The sequence below is a fragment of the Silene latifolia genome, chromosome 4, assembly GCF_048544455.1.
Source record: "Silene latifolia isolate original U9 population chromosome 4, ASM4854445v1, whole genome shotgun sequence".
Classification (NCBI taxonomy): Eukaryota; Viridiplantae; Streptophyta; class Magnoliopsida; order Caryophyllales; family Caryophyllaceae; genus Silene; species Silene latifolia.
Genome location: NC_133529.1, coordinates 101,484,730 through 101,495,733, shown reverse-complemented (window position 1 = coordinate 101,495,733; position 11,004 = coordinate 101,484,730).

Here is an 11,004-nt window from a genome sequence, read left to right as displayed (position 1 = left end):
GTGTGTGGTTGTTGCCTGTTTCTTCTCTTGTCTTGTTTGCGGTGATCCATTTGATATTGCCGGCAAATGGTGAACAATGAGTTTTAACAGGTGTATTGATGATTGTCGTGAGTTGCTAATGGGATAGTTACATGACGCGTGTTACCATTGAGTCACGTCTAATTCCGATGACAGTTGTACTTCACACTTGTATTTTATTTTTTAGGAAACGAGCTTTGAGTCGAGTTATTAGTGTATTTCAGGATCATATGTAATAACTTAATAATATGTTCTTTTATTGTCTAATGATATGTACTGCCTCGGGTAACGGAAATGGTAATGCCCTCATTCCCTAGGGAAGGTCTTGCTAAAGGCTATTTAGTAAATGGGGGTGTTACACGATATATCCTTGGCCACAAAACACCGCTTATGTTCTGTTGCATCAACTGGAAGAGGAGGTTTGACGTATGCCCCGGTTCCTAAATGACAAGTTGTTACTCTGAGTCACCCCCTGATTCGTGACACGGCTGTCGCAACCCTATCAAAAATAAAACCAATCGGTCTCTATAAAATGTAGTAGAGGCAGTCGGGTATCGTATCCACAGGGAGATGAGAATTCTATAAGTTAAACTAAGTTTGTCTAAGTAACCGTTTCTTGGGGGTTTTGAGTTGTTTTAACTGAACTAAAGAGCAATAAAAGAGGAAATAATTAAAACAGCAAGGATTGAAATAGATGTGAGCAAATAGAGAGGAAGATGCTAGGATGTCAGTTCACCATGATATCACACAAATCAGCTAAAGGTAGGTCAGTCGGTCTGATGTGAGAAGGGTAAAGGAAAGGTCCTCTCGGTCCGTTATCCGCCCTAAAATACTACTAACTTAGCTTTCACCCTCATTAGTATAGTCTATTGTCCATAACAGGTCTATTCATTCCAATCTTTCAATCTAGGTCTGAATTTAACCAGCTTAATTACTTCAGTTGCATGCATTCAACCTAATAATTACAATTATATTGCTATCAAACAATCCTCACATGTAAACCTCCTAAACCGATTAAAGCATCATCGTTTTACTATCATGGCTCCCTTAATCCTAGCATTAAAGAATTTAGCTAAGCATAAATGTAAATAAAACAATAATGAAAGATAAAATAATACTAAAGATGGTATAAAGAGATGTACAAAAGAGAATTAAATAAAATAGGAAGAGAGTAGAGAAGTTACACAAAACGAGATCCGGAAAATTAGAAGAGCAGAGTGACGTCCAACAGAAGAAAAAGATAAAAAGGGACTCCCAAACCTAATTAAGTCTCTCCTATTTATAGGAGAGATATTTATTAAACCTAAGATACGATAACAAGATATTAAAATCTTGCGTCAGATAGAAAAGTACTCGATCGAGGACACTAGAATTCCTCGATCGAGTAACTCCTAGAAAAAACCTCTCAAACGAGCACAAAAAGTACTCGATCGAGGACCACCAAAAAGGCACCTCTCGATCGAACAGAAAAAGTACTCGATCGAGCACTATAGTACTCGATCGAGTGGTTTCCAGCGTGTAATTCCTACTTCGCGCACTGAACTTCAAACGACCACCATTTCTTCGTTACTTGTCGGAAACAAGCGATTTTCATGGAGTTGGAAAGCTAAGAGGATACGCTTTCATATCCAATTAGAATTGCTTGAATATTAGTTGTGTAACTCGAGATATGGCTCCTCAAAGTAGGCACTAGTAATTTGAAGCTCTTCTTTTGCTCGCCTAGCTTCCTTACTTCTACGCGCATCACCAAATAGTAGTTTCCAAGCTTCGACTCAACTCATCTCCTAAATGCATGAATAGGGACATGTTCTAAGCTTGATTCCGCTTTTCTTTGGTTCATTCCTGCAAATAGGACAAGAGAAACCAAAGAAGACAATTCGGGGGACATTTGTAGCTTAATACTACGTAAGATGCATAGAAATGCGTGCAAATAAGGCTTATAAAGACTATATAAAATGCACGCATCAAACCTCCCCAAACCAAACCTTTGCTTGTCCCCAAGCAAACTGTATGCAAACTAATGGAACAGAATAGAAAACTCAGAGCTAGCTACAATTTGTCCACTTAAACCGGTTTAATGCAAACAAACTAACACTTATAGCCAAAACTGTCAAATGCAAACGAGTTGTAGGAGGTTTATAATAGAGCTGAATTGTCGACCTTGCAAGACCTTTAAAAATGGACTCTCACAGGCCACTCTTCTCTCATGAAGCAGAGGGTAGGCATATAAATTGTAAGAGAAGAAGAAAAATAGTCGCTCACTGTAGATACCCAGTATCTGCACCTTCCAAAAATCACCCGATGATGATCGGACTATAACGTGTTTTTGATATGCGTGCGTGGATTGGTTATACATGAGATGGTTTAATGCACTAATCGGGTATTAAAATGATTTCAAAAGTTTTCTAATTTCATTTGCATTAAAATAACACTATTTAAAGTTAAAACCGTCTTCGGACCCAAAACCGACTCAGAAACCCGCAACTCGAGTCAACCTGAGTCAACCCGAGTCAACTCAAATCTCGAATGTCTAAAATGATGCCATGATTTTTTTTATCATGTCATTTCTATTAAAATGACCCTAATTAGAGTCTAAACCGACACCGGGCCAAAAACCGACTCGAAATTCAAATCCCGACTTATACGGGTCAAACCCGAGTCAAGGACACAAAATACCTAGCCCAAATATCACCCAAGATCAAGCTTACACGGCTAAGCAACCATCAAAGACCACAAATTACAACCAACAAAACATTGGTTAGAATAAATGCAAAATCCAAATTTATGAAAGAGACAGTACACCCCTTTTAGTCACTAGGTAGGTCGCGCCTCTTTAGGCATGCCCTTGGCCAGCAAGCAAACTTAACCGACTTGCTACCACCCCCATTTCTCTATAAATACCAATCTTCATACACCACAAAACTCACTCGAGCGTCCGCCCCCTCACCTCTCTCTTAAACTTCTAGACCTGACTTCCTAAGTCACAAAATCGACACGTGTTTACGACCTACCGATCGAAACACAAGCCTTACACATTTTGTTTGGTACCGTCGCCGTGGATTCGACCGACCCATTTGACCAACTCAATTCATCAATCAACATGTTTTAATTAACATATTTTCAACATATTTTCGAAACAAAATCTTTTTTTAAGGCACTTTTTTAAACTTCTTTGATCGTGAGTAGTCGCTACGAGAAAACCGTCTCTAAAGTCGTCTACGTCGCAAAAATCAAAAACGTAAGTTTGAGGGTGTAAATATCTCATTTATTTCATATCTTTACTGTTTTATGAGTTTATATGCATGAACAATGCATAACACGATTCAAATATAGGTTAGACGAGCCAAAACCGAGTTTTGGCCCAAGACAGAAGCCCTTTGCTATGCAAAGAGGCTCGCGCCTCTTGTGGGTTATCGGGTCAGACTCATCCGTGTTTGTTATCGTCTTTCCTCTTTATTTATTTCTTATTTTTAATCGGTTTTTACCATTTCAAATACTTGCAAATCATTAATAACGAAAAACGGTTTTAAATAACCTTTTAACAACTAGGAGACGCCCCTTGGGTCATCGTCTGACTCGCGCCCCAAGAGGCCGTCTGTTTTCATATTTTAAAACCTGGGCAGAGCCCTTCCCCTCGCCAATAGGCTCGCGCCCCAATGGGGCTGCTTGGCACTGTTCTGTCCCATTTTGGTACTTGTCTAGGACGATCCCGATTACGGTTAATCCGAATACATGACGGATCAGATTGACAAGTTTACGTTTTTACACTTTGTCATTTGACACACTTTTCAAATAAATGGATCGCGTTAAGCATCATAATCCGATTTTGGTAAATGGATGTTTAATTTATGTTTTCACATGCAAATCAATCTAAATCCAACTTTGACATCAATTTCATGCTATGTGGATAAACAAACCGAGTTAGCAAACATTCACATGTTAGGTTAAACTTTTGGATGCGCATTCATGCATTTAAACCGTTTTATCAACTCTTGCACTTAAACAACCACGATCGATCAGTAGAGGCCGCTAACGCGGGCAGGATTGGGTGTCCGATTAAATGGCTTCCCAATACGTACCCTCACCCCTTACTCAGAACCTTTGGATAGTGGATGGCCTTATCCAGGGCGCACGAGAGTCATTTTAGGCATGGAATGCTAAAGGGGGGACGAGTCCTTATCTTTAGTACCTATGTCAAACATCGCTTTTTGCCTTGATTGACCTAGGTATAAAGTGGATTCGAATGGGTTCCAAGCATCCCATAAATGCTTGGTGGCGACTCCGAAAATCTCTGCATCGTTTTGAGACCTTTGCCGAGACGAAACCGACCGATCTAAAGCGATCCGGTCGAAAGCATTTTTACGTCACCGAGCGTAGCTTTCAGACCGCTATACGTCCACAGATTGGCTTGGTGTGCAGGTGGCCCGTGACTACGGACCGGTAGGCAGCATCGCGCCCGCACACCGGCTTGTGGCCCATGTCCACAGATTGACGACTCTGTTGGGGAAAACTAGGACACTTGTGTCTTTGTGATCCTTAGAGGTGAAACTCGAACGAGGTCGTGGTTAAAGTGCATTAATTGATATTACGCTCATAAGTCGGGTTCCTTGTCCGGGCCCATAACCTAACTTTTATCGACCAATTGGCTCATCCCGTCGGCGTGAGTTTTCTCATCCCCGCGTTTCGAATCTCGATTGAGTCAAGCATACCGTTGACGATACACATTTCTGTTTCGTCAAAGAGCTTTCATCACCTTCGAGCACGAGGCTAGGGCACCCTCCTTACACATTTTGTTTGGATTGGTATCCCTCTCGAAAATCGGGGTTTGATTGCTTGGTGTGTAACCCACCCTTTTAAGCCAAAACCCGTGTCAGCATTAAGCATAATATAATGAAATTGCGAGTGCTTATGTGTTATGTGATCATAAGTCCTTCCGTGTCATTTCAAACTTTCAAAAACATCTTTTTCGCATCGTTATAATGGCCATTTCAAACCTCGGTCTTTCGCCGACCGTTGGACGCCTTTCTAGGCCGTCGTAATGACGATTTTCAAACCCGGTTTTCTACAACCATTTCAAACAACACGCCTTTCTAGGTCGTCGTAATGACGATTTTCAAATCCGGCTTTAACAACCGTTTCAAAAGCACCTTTTTAGGCCGTCGTAATGACGATTTTCAAACTTGGTTTTTCACAACCGTTTCAAACCTCGGTCTTTTGCCGACCGTTGCACAACTTTTTATGCCATTATGATGGCCATTTCAAAACCCGGTTTTTATAACCATTTCAAATGCACCGTTTTGTGCCGTCGTAATGACGATTTCAAACCTTGGTTTTCACAAACCATTTCAAAATACCCTTTTATGTCGTCATAATGGCCATTTCAAACCTCGGTCCCTCGCCGACCGTTGCATTCTCAAAGCGCCCTTTTACGCCGTCGTAATGACAAATTCTACCCTCGAATTTTCTAAATTCGAAATCAGTTTTCAAACAAAAACATTTTTTCAAACCGTCGTAATGACGATTTCAAGCCGTGCAACTTTCCAAATTTCAAATCTCGTTTTCGAAATCAAATTTGGCTTTTCTAAACCGTTGTAATGACGATTTTAATTCTCACACTTTTTGATTTGCATACCGTCTTTCAAAGGTTAAAGCGGTTTTCTAACCCGTCGTAATGACGAATTCAATCCTCATAATTTCCAATTTCAAATAATTGAAAACAATTTAAACTGTTTCCAAATTTCCAATAAAAACTTAATCTTTGAAAACAAATTTAATTGTTTTCAAATTTCAATCCAAAATCAAATCTTTGAAAACCAATTTAACCGTTTTCAAATTTCAAATTCAAATTCAAATCATTTGAAAACAAATTTAACCGTTTTCAGATTTCAAATCATTTGAAAACAAATTCAACCGTATTCAAATTTCAATTCAAAATCAAATCTTTGAAAACAAATTTAACCGTTTTCAAATTTCAATTCAAAATCAAATCTGTGAAAACAAATTTACCCGTTTTCAAATTCAAAATCAAACCGTTTGAAAACAAATTTAACGGTTTTCAAACTTTTAACACGATTTCAAAAGCTTTTGAAAACAAATTTAACCGTTTTCATGGCCATTGTGATGACGATTCCAAAATTTTCAATTCTCGATTTTCAAATCCATGATTCGGAATTTCAAAAACCATCTTCGGAAACAACACATTGTTTTCAGAGCTGCCGCAATCTCAACTTAAACCGTCTTTTGAAAACAAACCTAAGACAACCCTTTCAACTGGACGACCTTCTAAAAATCCCTACTCTTCGGAAGCCGTCCATAAAACGACAAATGAATCTTTTTGAAAATTTCTATTTTCGAAAATGTCAGCCTTTCTGATTCAACCTCGAGTCGATTAGAGTCCAGTCGATTTCAAGTCAAGTCATCTATATAACGTCAAGTCTTTCCCGAAGTCAGTACCTACCTTCGGGTCTAGGTCGTGTCGCCTAATTGTCGAGACATCTCCAATGGCGTTAGCAGAGTCAAAACCTGTCGGGTTTTAAACCCGCATTTCCCTTACATTACGGGTCAAAGGTCAAGTTTCTGTACATGTCTTGACGGCGTTACGCCAGCAACAAACCTCCAAATCTCTTCAGAAGTTGTCTGTCTAGGCATCACTATGCCAAAGTCGACATTCGAGTCTAAATTCAACGTCGTGCACCAAGAGTTCAAACACAAGAGGTCATTCACGATCTTTAATGAACTCATAACCTAGTCACACCGTCGCGTCTTCACTACATAACTGCCTTTTATACATATGTGTCGCACTTGCCTTTGTTTGTGCAATGCCCCGCCAAGACAAGTTATAACGCCTATCATTATTTAAAATAGGAATCCCTTGGGTGCCATCAATCGTCAACAAGGAACTCAGGAAGCCGATCAATCTTCATCCGCCATGACTTCTGCTGAAACCAACAACATGGTCCTTCGACTCCTAGCTATCGTGGAAGACTTGAGCACTCGTCTTTCCCAAGTTGAGGAAAAAATAATAACCGGGAATTTTCCCTCTTCTGATATTGAGGAAAGGGTTAAGCTCCTTGAAAGCCGACTACTTGCCAACGACAAAACAAACCCTAGTTGGAGGGCTACCAAAACCACTGAAGCCAATTCCTTAGGTGCTCCACCAACCAAAACCAGACGACCTCATAGGTCCTTCCCTAATTTGGGTATGCCTTATGCCACAGCCTTGGAAAGGCTAATCTCCAAAGGAAAACTCCAACCAATTGGTCCAACTCTAAACCCTCTACCAAACAAGCGAGGACGTAGATGGGATGGAAAACTGTTTTGTCAATATCACCAAGGTCGCAGACATGACACCGAGATGTGTCTCCCCCTAAAAGGCGCCATCCTTGATATGATAAAAAAGGGAGAGTTACCATTACCTCCCTCAGCAAACAACAAAAACAACCCTCCAGAAAATCCTATTGGACACAGTCAGGAATCTTTCCTAGACTGCTCTTACCTCATCTCTCCTGACGATGAGAAAATTCATGCAATTGCTGAAGATGGCATACAAATCGCTATAATGATGCTCTCCGTCTCTATCAACAACATATTCTCAAAGCTGTAAGTGGCTATCGATGATTTGAACACTCGGGTATCTAATTTGGAGAAGAGGTGTGGTAGTACCGAAAATGAACCTGACCATCAAGGAAACCAACCCTCCGTTCACTAACCAACAACTGTTGAAAATGAGGAATTGTCCGATGGTTCCTGTTGAACCATATAGTATATATGTTTATGTTTTGATGATATCAAGGTACTTTATATTTTATATACTCGTTGCGCGTAATCGTTTGTTTAAGTCTTTTAGATTAAACTTATTTATTACAAGCAATAAAAGAATAATTGTGATGAAAGTATATCGTGATCAAGCCTCAATTGAAGATCAAAGTTATCTGAGATTCATTCAAGTATTATGAGAAGACGAAGTCCGTCTAAAGATTAATCAAGCTTGGATGATGAAGTAGCCTATGCTCGAAGATCTTCTATGAAGATTAGAATAGTATAGGTGATTATCTCGTAATGATAACTAAGAGTGAATTTCTTGTATTGGTAAAGTTATAGCTTTACAGCTATAACATTACTAGTAAAAGAGCTCAATGTTATAGCTCTTCTACTATAACATTGAGATGCTGAGTTTTTATTACACGACTTAAATTGTTTCAAAATTGTTTTTGAAAAACGTTTTTGTTTATTTTAAATGTTTTAGTAAAAGTATTTATTAAAGTAAAGCCCGGTTTAGTGCGGAGTTCGGTTTTATGTTGAACGTTAATTAGTGATTGTTTTGGGTCAACTTATGAGTTGGACCATATTACTAATTAGGATTTTAATATAGCTACTCTTAAAACCTAAATTTTAAACCTAATATTGAGTCAGGGTTTGCACGAATCACGAGGCATATGAGCCATGATATTTCGTGTAACCTAAGATATAACAAGATCTTATTGTAAAGATTTTATTCTCTAGGAATATCTTTACATATCTTTTATATCTTACTTGATATGGTTATTTATGATAAAGATATTTTTATTTGGGAAAATCTTATCATATCTTAGAATTTATGGAAAAGATAATAGTAGGATAATTTATATTCTATCTTTTGGAATATTCTTTATTATCTTTAAGGCTTTAAGGAAAGAAATAATAGAAGATATGATTTGTTTACATATCTCTATTTCGGCTATTAGGGTTTCGTGAAAACCGATTAGCCTTGCTCCTTCCTTTCCTATAAATACTTTGCTTTTGCAACATTTAAAATTAGAGACCTTAAGCATAAAATTGATTTAATCTTTCAAAGCAAAACCGCGTGTTTCAAGCAAGAAAACCGATTTGCTATTTTCAAAAGGTCGTGTGTTTAAACTCGTATAATCATTTGTTAAGTTATCGTTATAAGATAATAGTGCTCAATAGATTTCTTACTTGTTCATTAACGTGAACCTTTGCAAGAATCATTAGTACTTTCTTATTAGCGTAAGTTAGTCACTCGAGTATTTAACGGTATTCATTGAGTTTCAGTTAGAGTTAGTTGTACGAGTTGGGTTAGTAAATTTGTAATCCGTAGAAAGGTACTAAATTTATTAATCGAGAATAGTGGACGTAGGTTTCGATTTGTGAAACTGAACCACTTCAAAAACCATGTGTCTCCTTCTCTTTCGTTCGTTTGTTTACTTTGTTCATACTTGATCATTAGTTAATTAGTTAAAGTTTAATCAATAAACTTTAAATAATTAATTATATTCATACAATCGAAAAAGTTTTAAAAAGTTTTTAAATCCTCAATTCACCCCCCTCTTGAGTATTTTGGATCGATAGACTCTTCAATTGGTATCAGAGCCTCGTGCTCTTGATTGCCTAACCGCAAAGAGGCTGATCTATCTTTTTCTTATTTTATCTTATCGTTTTATATTCCGCTGCCTATCACGTGATAAATGGATTCCAAATACCTCAAGTGTCCCGTCTTTGATGGGAAGAATTATGAGTTATGGAAAAACATGAGGACTCACTATGTAAAAGGTCATGATTGGGAGTGCTGGAGGATTATCCAAAACGGACCGCACAAAATTCTAGTCGCATCCGAAGAAGGCATTAGCTATGAGAAGAAGGAAGACGACTATGTCGAGGCCGACTACAAGAAAGCCGAAAAGAACTCTAAAGCAATAAGTCTATTGCAAAACGGCATAACCTCTATAAAGTTTGATCGGTTTTCTTCACGTTCAACGGCCAAGGAGATATGGTATGGGCTTGAACTAGCTTATGAAGGTACTTCCATTGTTAGGAAGCACCGTATAGATTTGCTAATGCAAAAATATGAGCTTTTCATAATGGAGCCTAATGAGTCGTTGGATAGTATGTCCTGTAATACTACGGTTTTATATGTCTTAGGGTACTCTATCGAGTGGGGCTTACTCTGTCAAGTAAGTATGTTTTTACGCAAAACAGTAGTCTGCCTGATGGGTACTCGATCGAGTAAGCTTGGCACTCGATCGAGTAAGGGTCACTCGATCGAGTAAGTGACCTACTCGATCGAGTAAGTGAGTTTTACGGGCTGAGTTTGACGGGTTTTATTAATGATGCGAGATAAGTATAAAAGGTTGTACATCACTTTTCTTAGTTTCTTTTATCTATTCTAAAACCTAAGTGAGGATAAAAGGAGTTACGTAGTTTGTTTGTCATCGTATCATTAGCAAATCCCGGAGCTAGAGGTGTCAGATTTCATCGTTCTTTACACCGTTGTGATCCTTGTGTCGAGGGTAAGCTTTACATATAATTTTTATACTGTTTTGTTAAAGTTGGTTAAACCTTAATTGGGTGATTTGGGGGTTTTGGGGAGTATTGTTGATGTTAGATTGTGATTGTATGATTGTATGTTTGATAGGAAGTAATTTCAGTGAATGACGATGTTGATTAGCTGATTGTGACGATCTTGGTGATTATTGTTCCAGGTAGGGTTTCCCTACTCAATATTAATTACATGATGTGTTTGGTGGTTTCATTGTGATTATTGTTAAAGTATATTGTTGGTGGTTGTGACGGTTGTTGGTTATATTGTTGGTTGTATTGTTGATTAATATCGTTGACTGTTGTTATATCTGTCTGTGGTCTTCGGGGTGCATCCCTGGTTGAGTGGGGTCACTTGCGGGAGTGGCTTCACGCCCTTGATTCGCCTTCTGTGGAACCGCCATAGGAGGGATGTGCACATTAATGAACATGGGTTTATCGCTCGATGGAGATGAGCGGGGCTTAGGTGGGTATGGCTGCGGTCCCCCACTGGCGGTGTGGAGTATCTGTTGCGATGGGTACTCTGGCAGGACTACACACTAGTGTGTAGTTAGTTGTGTGGAGATTGATTATGGAGTTTGGAGGATTGTTGTGTTGTTGAGCTGTTTGGCATTTGTTTCAATGTGGTTTGTATTGTGTAATTAGTACTGACCCCGTTTAATTGGTTTAAAA